The sequence below is a fragment of the Monopterus albus genome, unplaced genomic scaffold (assembly GCF_001952655.1).
Source record: "Monopterus albus unplaced genomic scaffold, M_albus_1.0 scaffold62.1, whole genome shotgun sequence".
Classification (NCBI taxonomy): Eukaryota; Metazoa; Chordata; class Actinopteri; order Synbranchiformes; family Synbranchidae; genus Monopterus; species Monopterus albus.
This window is the reverse complement of record NW_018127942.1, coordinates 2,115,003-2,130,030: the sequence shown is the minus strand read 5'-3', so window position 1 is coordinate 2,130,030 and position 15,028 is coordinate 2,115,003. Positions and strand designations below refer to the sequence as shown.

At 39.9% G+C, this 15,028-nt stretch overlaps 1 protein-coding gene across 1 annotated transcript in view; it reads right to left on the bottom strand.

Moving 5' to 3' along the window:
- The window catches only part of klhl29 (kelch like family member 29), a 212,702-nt gene that overhangs the window by 192,266 nt on the left and 5,408 nt on the right, over positions 1-15,028 (bottom strand). The window contains exon 2 of the mRNA XM_020603683.1: positions 7,863-7,931. The gene's annotated coding sequence lies outside the window, so the exon portion shown is untranslated. The remainder of the gene's footprint in view (positions 1-7,862; positions 7,932-15,028) is intronic.

Genomic DNA, 15,028 nt, shown 5'->3' with positions numbered 1-15,028 from the left:
ACTCCAGGCATGTCAAAAACTTCATTCCCCAGAGATGATAGCAAAGTGCAACTTCTACCTCAAAAAGTTCTTCCATCTTTTTGCCATGGGGATGTAAAAAATGATAATGTGAGGTAAAGTATGGCAAGCTGAACTTTTTTTTCCAATATGCACTAGCAGCTTCCAGTTGAACTGAAGAGGAAAGTGTGTTCAAACTTTTGACTGGTAAAATATAATAAACATGTTTTAACATTTTTAAAATGGCACTAATGACTTAAGAATTCTATATCTCAAAATGCTGGATTGGTAAACAGTAGTACCTAAAAATCTACCACTGCTTAAAACTAAATCAGAAAAGCAGGGACATCAACCATTATGAGTTTCTAATCAAAGTTGTTTTTCCCACAGCACAATTGTGAGAAACATCATCACCAAATAAAGCATGGAAAGAAAACAGAGAACCACATATGTGCAGCAACAGTCCCAGAGAAAACAAGATTATAGAAAATCTCATAAAAACAAATTACACTATGGTTGCGTTAAAATGCCCCATGAACCATACATCCAAATGAGATTTAGAGCAATTACAGGAGACAGCGCCAATTAAATCACAGGCCCATTCAGCTATCACAGCGCCGCATACCATGCGTCTCTCCATCCCAGCATGCTTTGCTCTAGGCATGTAACTCAGTGCTGTTGTGTTCGACATGTCTACTTTAATCTGATCTCTGTGGGTGGTTTTTTAAGTTTGACAAAAGCAGAAGGAGCAGACATACAGAAGCTTGAATTCTACACAAACACAGCTGAGTGCGACATAAGTGACATGATGAGATAAAATGGCAGAGAAAAGAGGTTTATGACTCAAGTGAACGCATACTGGATGCTTTTAAATTCCACAGTGTGTTGTCAACAGTCTCAAGCCAATGCATTAAAATGAAATCTGTAGGTGGCATCTCTGAAGTAACACCTGTGAGTCACCTGAAGTGAAAGGCACACAATTTTGCTAGACTATCTATACAGTATTTGTTTGTCTTTCATCAGTTTGTCTAGCAGCAGCAGGTCAGTCTGTAAACAGTAGATGAGGGATTCTTTTTCAGCTGCTCTCCAAAGCTTCAAACACCTGCTCATCTGAAACGTGAAGTAAACTTCAGATGCCACACCTGGCTAGGCACTCGCTGCATACAGCACTGTCTCTCTGCACAGGTTCTCTATACTATAGTGTCACGTTTTTTTTTTTTTTTTGTTTGTGTTTTTTTTTTTAAATCAACATGAGTTTCTGCTTCAATCTCAAAATCAATTTTACAGGCTGCACTTTCATTTTGCAGTTTACAACATGGAGGGAAAGCCTGTTTGAGTTGTGCGAATGGCTACACAATGTGAATTTTCAGATTAAACAGCGGGAGCTAAAACTGAAAGCTGATTTGTTCTGTCTTAGCAACATGTGAGGATTTTTAAGGAAGCTTTGGGGGCGGAGCCGAGAAGAACACATATGGTGCAGGCCTATAGAATCTCTTTGACATCTGCACTACATGTGTCCCATCCATAATAACGGTCTTACATGCACAACAAATGCACAACCTGCAGATCAAGAGCCGTGATTATTGATAGAGCTTCCTGACTACATCATAAAGGCCATAGAGAAGTTGAAGGACAATTCTGTCCTTTCAAGAGCTGGGCTAAATACATGACTGCAAATGATCTGTAGCATGCCAGTAATCACTCAGCTACTTAATGTCTGCATTAGCTCTCTCATCTCCACTGAAAGAATTCAGCAATAACCATTGAAATAAATGACAGCAGCCTCTCATGTCCCCGTTTATGTGTAAAATGCACTTAAAGGTTTTCTCTGCCTCAAGCAGGAGCAGTATGCAGGCCAACCATGGCACCTTAGTCACGCTTTGTGAACAGCAGTGGAAAACATCTGAGACATCCCCAACATATGTAGGCATAGAGATATGTGCCATAATGAGCTGCACTCTGCAGATGGCCATTAAGGCTTATGTCAACATTAGGGACATATCCAAATAAAAATTTGGCAGATGATACTCGCAATTAATTCTGAGTAAATTTTCACACACAGACCCACTGACCACAGATGATAAGAAGGTACATCTGAATTCTTTGATAAGAGTCCCTACTGGGAAATTAATTTCAGCAGAGCACATTTGGTCCTTACAGAGCTGCGATATAATTAAAGGTTAAAAAGGAGTTTTCATACCAGGCATGGAAATTGCTTCCTTTCAAATGTGTCTTTGTAACAGGGGGGGGGCTGGAGCAGGTGAATTGGAGCCATTCACAACGTCAGTGTGTGTGTTTGAACTGTCATCGCGGTGTACGACATTTGGACCCAGAAGGCAAACAGAGAGGAAATCGTATCTCTGACCTGCCGGACAGCTTGAGTCAGCTGAAAAATGTAAATGCTCTGTCAAGTTCAGTGAGCAGCAAAGAGGAAGGGACAGCAATAAGTTATGGCTTTTATCCCCATCTCACATCTTGCATAACACAGTGTAGGCTCCATTTTATATGTGCATCATGTTAGCATCATGACAATAAAATAAAAGCTTACAACTTTTTTATAGTAGTTTTTTTTAACAGTGGCTTCTACTGAGTATGTAATATAATGTTCAGCAAAAATGAAATTATCTACGACTCTGTTCCTGAGGCACACGCTGTTTTATATCCAAGCTCAAGTCGAGTGCTCGACACATTAAGTGAAACAATATACCTCATCTGCAAGTGATAACTATGGTACAGTAGCATGGCAACAAATGACACACAAAGCTTTGATTTAGGGGTTCTGCCAGAACACATCTCCATAGTCAGAGCACAGATACCCAGTATAAAAATCAATATGGCATCACTTCCGTGGAGGCCGAGCAGTAGAGGATGTTCACGTCTCCTTCTTAAATAAGACAGCTGACGTGACAGATGCACTGTACACCCTGAAATAGCAAAGCCTGCTGCTTGATATTGTTGGGCTGCAGGACATCTTCACTAAAGGTGAAAAGAAGGTTTGGCAACAGAGGGCTCAGGTAAACCAGAGCTGACAGGGTGGTTTGGATTAATAGATGGATGGACAGACAGCTGGTGATGCTGAACGTTTTTTGGCCTTCTCTTCGTGTTATGTCACCGTGTTTGGCTCACATTGCCGGGCTGAAATGTCAATTTAACATGAGAATAAAAGAAGATGTTTTAAAAGGGGCTTTCAATAAAACAAATACACCCCAGCAAAGCACATTTGTCGATGTCTGACAGTTGAATTGAATGATTTTCATTGCAGGTGTGCTTTTCTAAAGCCTGCTATTTATTTAGTTCATGGTTCCATCAATAAATTGTAGCTAGAAGTGTTGAAAACAATCAGATGCCTGATGTTTTTTTATTTTAGCTGGATTTGTCATTTGTTGTTCATCTTTAGCTCAGTGTCACTGCAGCCCATCCTGAACACACACTGCCGGGTCTTAATTTCACTCAGGTAATCTGGTAAAACAAAAGTGTAAACAAAAAGGTTTTAAACATGAAGTCAACAGAAATCCAGGTGACATTTTCAAACTTGTGTAAAAGAATTAGCTTTTTTCATATTGGAAGGCTTATAATGATTCAGTAATGAATGGTCTTTATTTAACTTATTATGCATTTTGAAATGCTGCATAAAAGAGCCAATGGAAAAAAGTTATTTAAACTATGAGCACATAATGGTGACATAATGGAGCTGAATCAGGTAGCAATATAGCTTTTAAACTGCAAAGTAGAGTAGTTTTATTCTCTGAACAAAACATTATCTGACAGAGTAAAAGACTTTAAATTTTGGAGTTTTGTTGTTCTTCTACTTCTCTCCTCCTTGGTGAGGGCACTGCAGATAAAGTGGTTACATACATACTCTTCACCTCCCTCATGATGGGTTTATGCTGTGCTGTGCCTTAGGGCACTTTAAGGAAAAGAGACAACACTGGTAGCACTGCTGAAAGTGCCAGCATGACCCATTCACAGATATTAGCCTCAATGGCCTGGATAAGATGCCATGTTAAACCCCTGCTGTGTGTATGTCTGTGTGTTTGAATGTGTCAGCCTCTTAGGATTCCATGCTCCTTTAACCGTGGGCCGACCCCCAGCGGTGCCTTACGTCTTAATCATTCCAGGGGCGTGCAGGAGACAATGCCTCACTGTTTGTGACAAGAATATAACCGGGTAGGTCTGACAGCTCAGTCCACGGTGTTGGTGCATGTGTGTTTACATTCAGCTCCTGTTATGGTCCAGTAACGGCATGTGAATGGGACTTTCATCATTAAAGCATTTGCCGTGCACTGCGAGGGCCGGAGATTGTCTCATCAACGACAAGAGGGAGGGCTTGTGAAAACCCTGACCTTGCTCCCGCTTTCCTCTCCCTTCTTTCTGCACACCTGATTGATTTCTGCAAAAAATACCAAATCACACACGCACCTCATGGCAGCCATGTCAGAGGTCACATCATTAGTGACATTATGTTTCTACTTAAAGCATACATTTACCCAGCACTACCCTCATCAACGTCTATCTCTACATCTATTTACTTCATTGCACTGCGCTCAGATAAATGGTAGGTAGAGGCTCAAAGGCAGTGTTTAAAAAAAGTGTTTAACATTACATAAGGCTGCTTCTGCTACAATTAAAATATGTTGAAAAATCTGGCAGCGGGAAATCACACAAGACAGACCACGAGTAAAAAGTATTTTTGTCTTTATCCCAATACACCAGCAGGACTGTCCTTTAAGCTTGTGTTATCGTTCTGTGTTGAATCTACGCAGAGCCTACACAAGTGGCCAACACCGTTGGAAGCATTTATGCTTGTGCCTGAAGTGTCTGTGTCATTCTGCAATTGCTCCCTCAAAACGCTAGTTTGTAAGGGTGTTCCTGTGCCACTGTGTTGTGTTTCTTCACCACCTACTGACAGTGGCGACTGAAACTGAGCAGGTCATGTTGGAGTTGAAACTAATAGATGTTGGACAGCAGTTACTTTTACTGAATTTATTGCAACGCAGATAAGAGACAATTTGTTGGAGGACCAACCACTGAACCAACTGAGAGGGAACGTGGGGATGGGGGGGTCTCCTCGCTTGTCTGGCCACTGATAGACATGAATGAGAAAATGCAATGCAACCTATCACAGTTGTCTGTGTCACCATGACATGTAGTTACGTTTCTGGAGAGGAGCCCTGAACCAGCAGATCTAAAGAGTGTTTACCATCATGACTATAGATAGGAAAATTAATTCTGCATTGTTCATATGCAATTAATTACAAAGAAATACACATTTAATGCTCCGTCCAAAGCCAAGGTTAGTCCTGTAACCATATACAAAACTAGAAGTTCTTGTTCAGCTAAAGCAATGCCACAGCTCAACACGCCTCACTATAATTTCTTGCACTCTGCAACAGAAAAGATGTAAGTTTTGTTTTTGCACCGGCTGCTACAGAATCCCCTCCAGTCTTTTACCCCCATATCCCCACCTTCCTCCACAACTAGTACAGCGGGTAGGATGCCAGCTGATGGCACCTTTGTCTGAGCGGTGCTGCGTGCTACCAGGAGACCTGTTTTATTCCTTGCAGTAGCTTGTCATCTATCATTACTGGAGGTGGCCTTGAAAATGATTCCGGCAGACAGCTCCGGCTTACCATCTGGGGGCCCAACGCAAACAGCATGCTGCTGGGAAAACAAGGGTGATAATGACCATTACTTCCCAAGGTATGCGGATTTAAAAAAAAAGAGAGAGTAAAAAAACATTGTGCTGTGTTAGATCTTCAATCCAACATGCAGGATTTTGTAACTAAAAAGATGTTATTCTTTTGTGCTCTCACACACTGCTGTGTGGATTTAGGGCACATACAGGCTAAGAATGTCTGGAGGGGCTTTAACAAACTCTGGATCACACACTCTTTTAAGTTAAAATGAGAACAGCAGCATTGAAACTTGCCTCTGCAACAAACAATCACACCAGGGCTGCCTGAAAATGCATGCCTGTGTACTACTCCAAACTAAATGTGGTACAGTTTGTTTGCAGTAAGAGCAGCCATACCAAGAAATGGAAAAACTTCACACCACTCCAAGCTTTATGGGCATACAGAGACGGAGGATGACACCTTATAGCCGGCGGGTAACCGCTTGCTATCAGATACTCCCACAGACATTTTCGATTAGTGGGTCAAAGGGTTGAATGCAGTGTATCAAATAGTATTACTCAAAAGTTTAAAGACATTTCTTGAGATATTCACTGAAGGTGAAAACAAATACAAAATCTGTAAAGAACATGTTGTGCTTACTTTGTTGCAATTAGCTGACATTTCTAAACAACAACCAAAGAACACAGATCATAATGTTTTTTTTTTTTAAGCTTCTAGTTTCATGCCACAATACATCTGAGTTAAACTGGCAGGTTTGGTTGTTGTACAGTTCAGGCAGGATCAACTCTGAGCTACAAGGCTAGCAGGAACTGAAAGTGACAACACACAATACGTGTTTAAATATGGGCCTCCCCTAATGCCCACATCAGAAAGGTTTGGGAAGAGGGGGGTTTCAGATGCTGAAAACACTTCAGTTGGAGGAGACTGGCAGAGGTAGGAAAACCCTGGTGAACAAAAACCTGATCTTATGCTCAAGTGGTCCTCATCAACTTGTATATTTTGGGCCTTCTGAAATTTACCACAACAATTTACCCACACCCGTCCACAATCCCCCACCACCAACCCCACTTCCTAGAGGTGCCAAACTTTTGCCCCTGGAATTGGTCTCCAAAGCAAGTGGAAGGCAGTGGCAACAAAGGCAGAGATAAAGGATACAAGTTCCCTTATGGGTCGTTGGGTTCCTATAGTGGAACAGGCCTAAAAATATAACTCCGACAGCTCAGACTAGGGAACACAAGCTGCAGGTGTGACCACAGATGAGCCTTTTAAAATGCACGCAGCACTATGTTAAATTGCCAAACTGTGAAAGCTGAATGCAGCCTCAGCACTGGATGACACAGGCTGCGGTACGAACAGCCTTCCACAAACCAAACACCACTGAATGACTTTACACCTGAAGCCCCCCCAGTGAGCGCTGGAGCCCAGCAAAGAGTGCACATAATGAGTCCTGCTCACCAGTGATACACTGACCCAGGACAGACAACACAAACACACACATTAACACCTGCACAGGCAAAGCTCAACACCCACACCTCCCCACGAATGAGCCTGTGGCGCCTGGTCACCTCATTCAGGGATCAGGGGCAGTATGTCGTTCTAATCAGTCCTCGCAGTGGGTAACCCCATTAATGCAATTCTTTTTCATCAGAGATGAGCAGACCACCAGAGGGGTCTGTGCATTCCTAGGGTCCAGGAGTAATCCCGTCTTTTAATGACCTGGGATCAGACTTTAACCCCATAATTGCTTTCAAAACCAACTTGGTTTTGTTTACTGGTGGAGGGAAAAAAAAAAAAAAGCACAACTCAGATATAGCTCATTGTCTGGACACGGCAGGGAAGTCTAGAAGAGTTAATGGCACCATATATCAAATAATTCCAAATGATCAAGCCCCCACTAAACAAGAACACATAGGTCTGTGGTGCACAGTAAGCTGTATCAAAGGATCAAGTACTGCACATTAAGACTGGAGAATTAGAATGTCAGGTTGTATTAGAACACAAATTAGTATTCCTCTCATGAATAAATTAATTTGTACTGTTATAATAATGTTAGTGAATTACAAAAAGACAACTGTCCAAAATGGGAAGACAAAGGCAACATTAAAATTAGGCAACATATGAATGACTCATCTTTTATTGTATTTTTGTATCGTGCCGTGTGGCATGTCTGTGGCATAATAAAATGTTTATTGGGACATAAGATAATGAGCTTTTCATAACTTACTGTACCTTTGGTCTCTGGTGGATGGGGAAGCTCATCACAGACAAATTAGATCTTCTGAGTATTGCCGTCTACACCTGCAGAAACAATAACACTTAGTGAATATGGTGAGGCTTTCAAACAGAAAATGAAATGGAAAATGTCTAATTCTGGCCCTAATCTCCTCGCGCTAGCCATCTGTTAATGATAAAAACAACAAAAAATAAATAAATAAAAGTCAGGCAAGCCTTCACTCAAAAGAATGGAAAAAAAAAACATAACTCATTCAAGTGTGGAACAGTTTGCATCAAGAGATTTATTAGTGTGATGTTGGGCCCGGAGAAGAGAGAAACGACGCCACAGAGACAAAACGCTTCTGAGGAAAAGCTTTCAATAACTCTCCATCTGTCCTGAGAGAACGTGGAGGTCAAAACAAGATAATTCAGCAGCGGAAAAGGTCAAACTGAAGGCATATGGTTTGAGTTGGAAAAGCTCCCAGGGCTTGGTGACAAATAAAACATTACTACTATTATATGCAAAGCTGAAGGCTCTGCTCTTTTTATGACGACAAAGGAGGAGGGTTCACATGGGAGGCGACACTTCAAAGGCCCTCATTGTCAAACGCAACAACAGCTCTGGTGTTCATAAAGACTGCGATCATCTGACTCCTCCACTGTGGCAGCCTCTGGAAGTCACCGCATATTGCTCTTTGTGCATCTCAGAATGTGTTTGAGAGCCCATGCTTCTGTTGAAATCAGTGCATAAGGGCTTTTTTTTGTTTTTATCACTTTGAATTATAATTTAACCAAAGTAAACAAAATAAAGATCACATTCTGAATCCTTCCGAAGTTCGGCTGATTTTTCTCATTCCAAATGTACCATAGCCAAACTCAAGATCACACTTGAACTGAAGCTAATGATCGAAAAATGTATTAAAGATAAAGTTTTGGTAGAATCCCTTTACCATGGAGGAGCAAGGTGCTTTCTCTCTAGACTTTAACAACCATACAGACAGACAGAGATCCATCACAGATCACAAAGAGAAACAACTCTCAGGCCCCAGAGGAGCCTCCACAAACCAGAATGCAATGCAGTCACATTCGCTTTAAAGGCTGTGATTCTTGCCATTTTTTTAAGCTCCAAATCCTCTTGCTTTGCTTTCACACGGATAACTGCTTTTTCTTTCTACCTACACATAACAGAGCGCCAATTCTCAGGCACACTATGGGGTGGGGGGGAGGGTCTCGAGTGTCATTCTGGGAATTGTAGGCAATCTCTTACTAAAGTAGATGAGGCAGTTTGACAGAAAACAAAAAAGTAGATCCATCCGTTGTCATATTTTCTTCCTCTTCTGCATATTTAACATACAGTAGAGGAAGAATCCCAGAGTGGCTGTTTTTTCTTCCATTAAAACTCCCATGACGCCATCTTTGAGCAAGGCACTGACTGACTGACTTTGATTAAGCTAGGAAAAGTAGAAATATATCCTTTTTTTTTTTAGCCACAAAGTTTTCAAGATCATTTCTTCCAGTGAATCCTGGACAAGATGGAAGCATAGTTTCACATAAAATAAACTAATTCCACCAGTAAAAATACAAATATTAAAAAAAATAAACAATACAAGTGGAAAAAATACAAATAAAAGTAAGCAGTTTATCTGCATGCCTTTGAAATAATCCTCTGACGATGCAGACAGTTCTCAGAATGGGCTGCAGAGCACATACATCACACCAGACTTTATAGTCTGTAGATTCTGACTGCATTTTTCTTTCTAAGATGAGATATGGTATATGAAGGTATTTTTCTTGAGTTCCATTGAGATGATTGTGCAACAATGGAAACGGCTACGTTGCCAAATCTTCCATGAGAGGATGATAAAAGACAGTAACTCATTTCTTTCCACCATCGGTTTATGAAGCTAAAACATTTCTGCTGATGCATGGAGAGCCAGCCTAAAAAAAAAGCTGTGACATATGGCTGTTTATGTAATGTGCCAAAATAACCCTATTGCCAGATCTCATTTTAATTTAAAACTTATCTGTGCATATTTTCGAAATATTTAAAAGGATATTATAACTGAATACATTGTTCTGCTACCAGCTCAAGTGTTACTTATAATGTAAAATAATAATTAAACCTATAAAATCACTAATGATAAATCTTCAAACAGTACATTTTATAAATGCTCAATAAAGCAATAGCTTAATGTAGCAAAAATCAGTATGTGAGGGTTAGGGTTGCACACAGAACAATAACTTACTGGGTTTATGTCGTGGAGCTATTAAAGGGGTGTATAAACCTATCTGCAAACCTCTGGTGGGCTTCTCTAATCACAGAGTTGTGCACCTTTTGCCAAAACCCGACAACAAAGTTACCCAGAGCCTACAAGGCTACTTTTTTGTACCGACTGGACTATTTTTCAGGATATTAGTAGAAAATTGTGAGGATTCTGTAATCACCTCAAAAACTGTAAAAATCCAACAGGTTAATAAAGAAATTACTGGTAACAAAAAAAAAAAACACGAGACCTAATGACTAGGTAATGTGGCTGCATGAAAGAGAGAAGTGAACTTTGCTAATGAAAAGTAAAATTATAAGGAAAGACTTGAGGGTGCACTGGGTTCAAATAATTTGAGAGCAACTCAGAATGGTATGAAATCCATGGTCGGGTTGCAGAACAAAGGCAAATCTAAAATGTGGTGAATACTGATGGTGGCATGCAGACAAAGATCTAGTACATGAATTAAATAAGATTTTTCTTCAGCTTGATAACCATAGTTTTAGTGCCAAAATCAAAGAGAGGCAGAGGAGTGTCAACGCTCAACTTGCTCAGACTGGTAATATTTTTAAACTATTTGTTAGAAAAGGCCCAGCTCTTGATTGTTTTAGAGAATTATTGAAATCAGGAGCTGAACAACACAGTGAGCCCTTTATACATACATATATATAAAACTTTTCCTTTTCATGTTTTAGTCGACAGGCTCCTCAATCATTTTAAAATGGATTTTAACATTGTGGGATGGATATAAAATTTTCTAATAAATAGAATCCAGAGGATTAAAGTCAGCTTAACATTACAAAAACTAAAGATATTGTCATTGGCTTTAGAAAGAAGCCAGCTGCTACTGTACCTACAGTCTACTGGGCATAACACAGAGCTAGTAAACTCTTAGAAATACCTGGGCACAATAATACACCACAAACTGACATTTGAAAAAATACAGATGCAGTCTAAAGAGAGAGCCAACAACATTTGTTCTTCCTCAGAAAACTTTTAGGAGTACGATGATCCTGTTTTATAGACCTGTTATTAAATCGATTTTAATTTTAACTATGGCTGCATGGTTTGCCAACCTGAACACCACAAATAAGAATTTCCAGAGTCGGACAGCGGCAAGCACAGTGAACTCACACACAACTACAGAACACAATCCAGCCACAAAGCCTCATCTGTCCTTGGTACTCCTTTATCCACAATATTATTAACCTTTTGAATCATTTTAAGTTAATTTACTGCTCTCCATTTATTCAACTACTTACTTATTTAGTTACATGCAATTCACTCAGATTAACTGATGGTCAAAATACTCAATGGTGTTTGCAAGGACTCAACCTATTTATTCATATTCTCTGTTTGTTGAATGTGTCTGCAAATCAAAATCTCCCTTCAGGACCATAAAAGTATTGAGCTGAATTGAAATCATTTCAATTTGTTTCACAGATAAGGTTGCTCTCTTGTTCACAACATGTACAGAAAAAGTTCTACCATGCCAATATCTGTAAAATTGTCCAAATGAACCCCAGCAATAAAATCATCTATGCAATTATCAATTGATTGAATCAGTTACTGTATTTAACTGTGAAAACACTTGGAAGCATAATAGATCAACTTTAATGGCGTCTCTTAATCAGAATGCTCAGCAATCAGCAGAGACCAATTAGGGCCTGAGAGACAGAGCCCTGCCTTAATAATCTAACTTGGCTGCCATCACACTGGCTCCATTCACAAAAGGTTGTTGGAAATGTTTTCAAGTGGACTTTTTGTTGTGCGTAAAGGATAGGATTGTTAAATACCCCTGACTGGAATAACCACAGTTTAGAGATTTCTCTCATAAAATCAAAAGGATTTTTTTTCCCCCAAGCAGCAGTGAATTCCTGTCCTGTCCCATCATGCACATGCTGAGAAACAGAAACTACTTGGGAAAGCTATAGAAGTACACGAAGGCCCACAGGCACCGAGCAATACCAAAAATATCTTTACACTGCCACCTTCAGCTACAGTCTTATTAAAATTATGGTCACTTTTATCATGGCCAAGTGTCTGTGTGTCTTTGAAGGTAAAAAAAACAAACACACAAACCAAGCAGAAACACTGCCCCTGATGACTGTCCAAGCTGGACTTTACTTCAATGTGATTTCTTTGTGCTTTCCTTGGTTGACAATAGGAGCAGCAATCACTTGACTCCAGTAACTAGGCTTCCATTTAAACATAGTATCAGCCATGTTCCTGTGATGACTACTTGATTTTTTTACTCTGTACCCTAGAGATGTAATGGTACCAAAAACTCATGGTGCAATACTGCCATGATATTTGCCACAGTGTTTGTTAGTTTCCTTTTCACCCGTGTCATTTCTTGAAACAGGAAAACTGAAATGCTGCTAAAAGTCGATGGAGCGTTCACTATGTCAGTTTAAAATTCTATGACCTGAGCACAGTTATAGTAGCAAAATAACCACATGTAATATCCTGGTGGATACCATCACAGCCCCATGACACTAGACATTTTTCTATTGCAAAATTACAAATCTCGTTACATCCCTACTGTACACTAAAATTAACTGTCCTATTTTGATATTTATGTGACACACTGACACGCTGTTAAAACGATTGTGGTGATAAAATTTGTCACCATCCAATGACAACAGCGGGAGCATAACAGCAAAAAAGACAGATGGTTTTATTTATCATTTCTTGCCAAATATTGTGCAGTAATTACCAAGTACAATTAACGACCCTGGTCATTGTGCTGCAGGTATTTATATGGGAAAATAAAAAAAAAACACTGCCAACATGAATAATCAACCATGGAGTACATGCCTCACAGCATTAGGTGGCTGAGATTGGGCCAATATTTTATAAGCCAGAAGAATACATACAGTCTACGGCAAACGGGTTGTAAATAGGATGCTATTACACATGCACATCACATCTCCTGTGAACACATGATTTATGTATCCTCTTAACTCAAAAACCACCTTTCAACTTGTACCGTTGGAGTATGCAAATTAGACGTGGTTGTAAGGCGCTCTTATGTATACTTCCATTAGCTGTGAACTATTTACATATTTATTCCGCACTGGTGATAAACGAGTTTTCCAGTTGCAGAATGTGCGGATTCCTCAAAATAAAACACATGGCAGAGGACAACATGAGATGCCTGAACACAATAGCTTGTCAATTTTTTTTTATAATGGTCATGCTTGATATGAAATATTTTCAAAACAGTTAATATGCCTTGCCACAGTTATGCTGGGGCACCCCTCAAATGACAGTAGCAAACCTCAAAATAGTGTTATTGTAATTTCCCATGGAAGAAAGGCAAGGGGAAATGAGTTCAAGTGACTTCAGTGACCAGTGAAATTTGTTTTCTTCTTGAAGTGATTTGACATCTGGTTAGCCTCAAGTGGACAGAGCTGGTTTGAGTCTGACATTCCACGTCAAAACCCGTTCCAGCAGACTTCTCTTGAAGCTCCCGCGTCTCCTCAAGGATTCAATTATTCAATTTCAAATAAATTATTACATAATACATCCGTGTTCTTCTAAGGGCCAGGGCACTCTCAAATAATGTCAGCTATATTCTGCATTTCTAACAGCCCAGACATACCTAAAATAGATTTCACATGTTATTATAGATGATGTTTATTCCAAAGTAGAGATAAATTGGTAAAATAGACCTTATTAAAATGACTAAGGTTCATAAAAGAGATGCCAGGGGAGCTGTGGCTGTCAGATAGCCACAGAGCAGAAATACTCCTGAGTCAGGCTTAATGCAACAAAAAATAGCAATTGATGTGGCAGTGGTGATAGACAGATGTTTTTTTTTTTTCACATCCACCTCCTTCACATCACTTCCCATCCATAGAGCAAAATGCAGTGTCATCATATGGGGCTTACAGGCTTAACGTGCCCTCTGTGGAGCCACTCACCACATAGCAGCCTCACAGACTGCAGGGGTCCCAAAGATGAAGCCTGACAGGCCCAGGTTTCAACCAAATCCTCAAACACATCAAGTGAAGTGAAGCCATTTGTGTGGTTGTTAAAATTATGGTGAAGGCTTCGGTTTCTTCTCGGATAAACTAAGCGGACTTTCCTTTTGAGGTAAACCAAATATTTCCAAACATTATAAAATTTCACTGAGTTAAAGATAAGGGTAAATCTGAAATTGGATCCTTATCTGGTATACTAAGTATGGTCATTGGCCCTGGTTAAGATGCCAGCTTGCTTGCCCAGGGCCTTATGAGTCCCAGCGTTTTGTCAGGCAGCATAGCTTGGCTCCACTTCCTGAAAAGCACAGCTGATGGGCTACATAGAAAATATTAAGGCCACAAATAACAGCAGGACATGGGCTAATGCACAGCTCTCCACAAATATCACCAGGGCTGATGGGTAATGATGGACAAATCATCTCAAACTATTCTTTACTAGTGCTGTATGGTATATATGCTACAGTTTTATCAATGTGCATCTCATTTCTGCACAACATACTTCAAATGCTCAAATAATATGCACACATTATTTTTAAATGTTTTTAATGTGACTGAACTTTCTTCTGTTCCAGAATTAAAAACTTACTTTAAATGACACAAACTCGCTTTTGAAAAGTGAATTACCAACCCAAATCTCCATGGCTGTACAAGATTCAAAGCTTAGTGCATTTTGAGTCCATGTGGGTCTCTGAAGAGAGAAGCTGCAGGCTTTTTAGAAATATGATACTAGCATCACTAGGCCTTCACTAGCAACTGTGTTCAAGAGAGCAGCTGAAGAGACTGCCTTTCATAGCTCACTGATCTCTAAAGAGCTTGGGAAGCACAGCGTTTGCTCATGGCCTTTTGCCCTGAGTGTATTAGCAAGTATATTATACTTTGTAATAGTCTCTGATGCTAAATATTCAACAGCATATTCAAGCAAAGATAA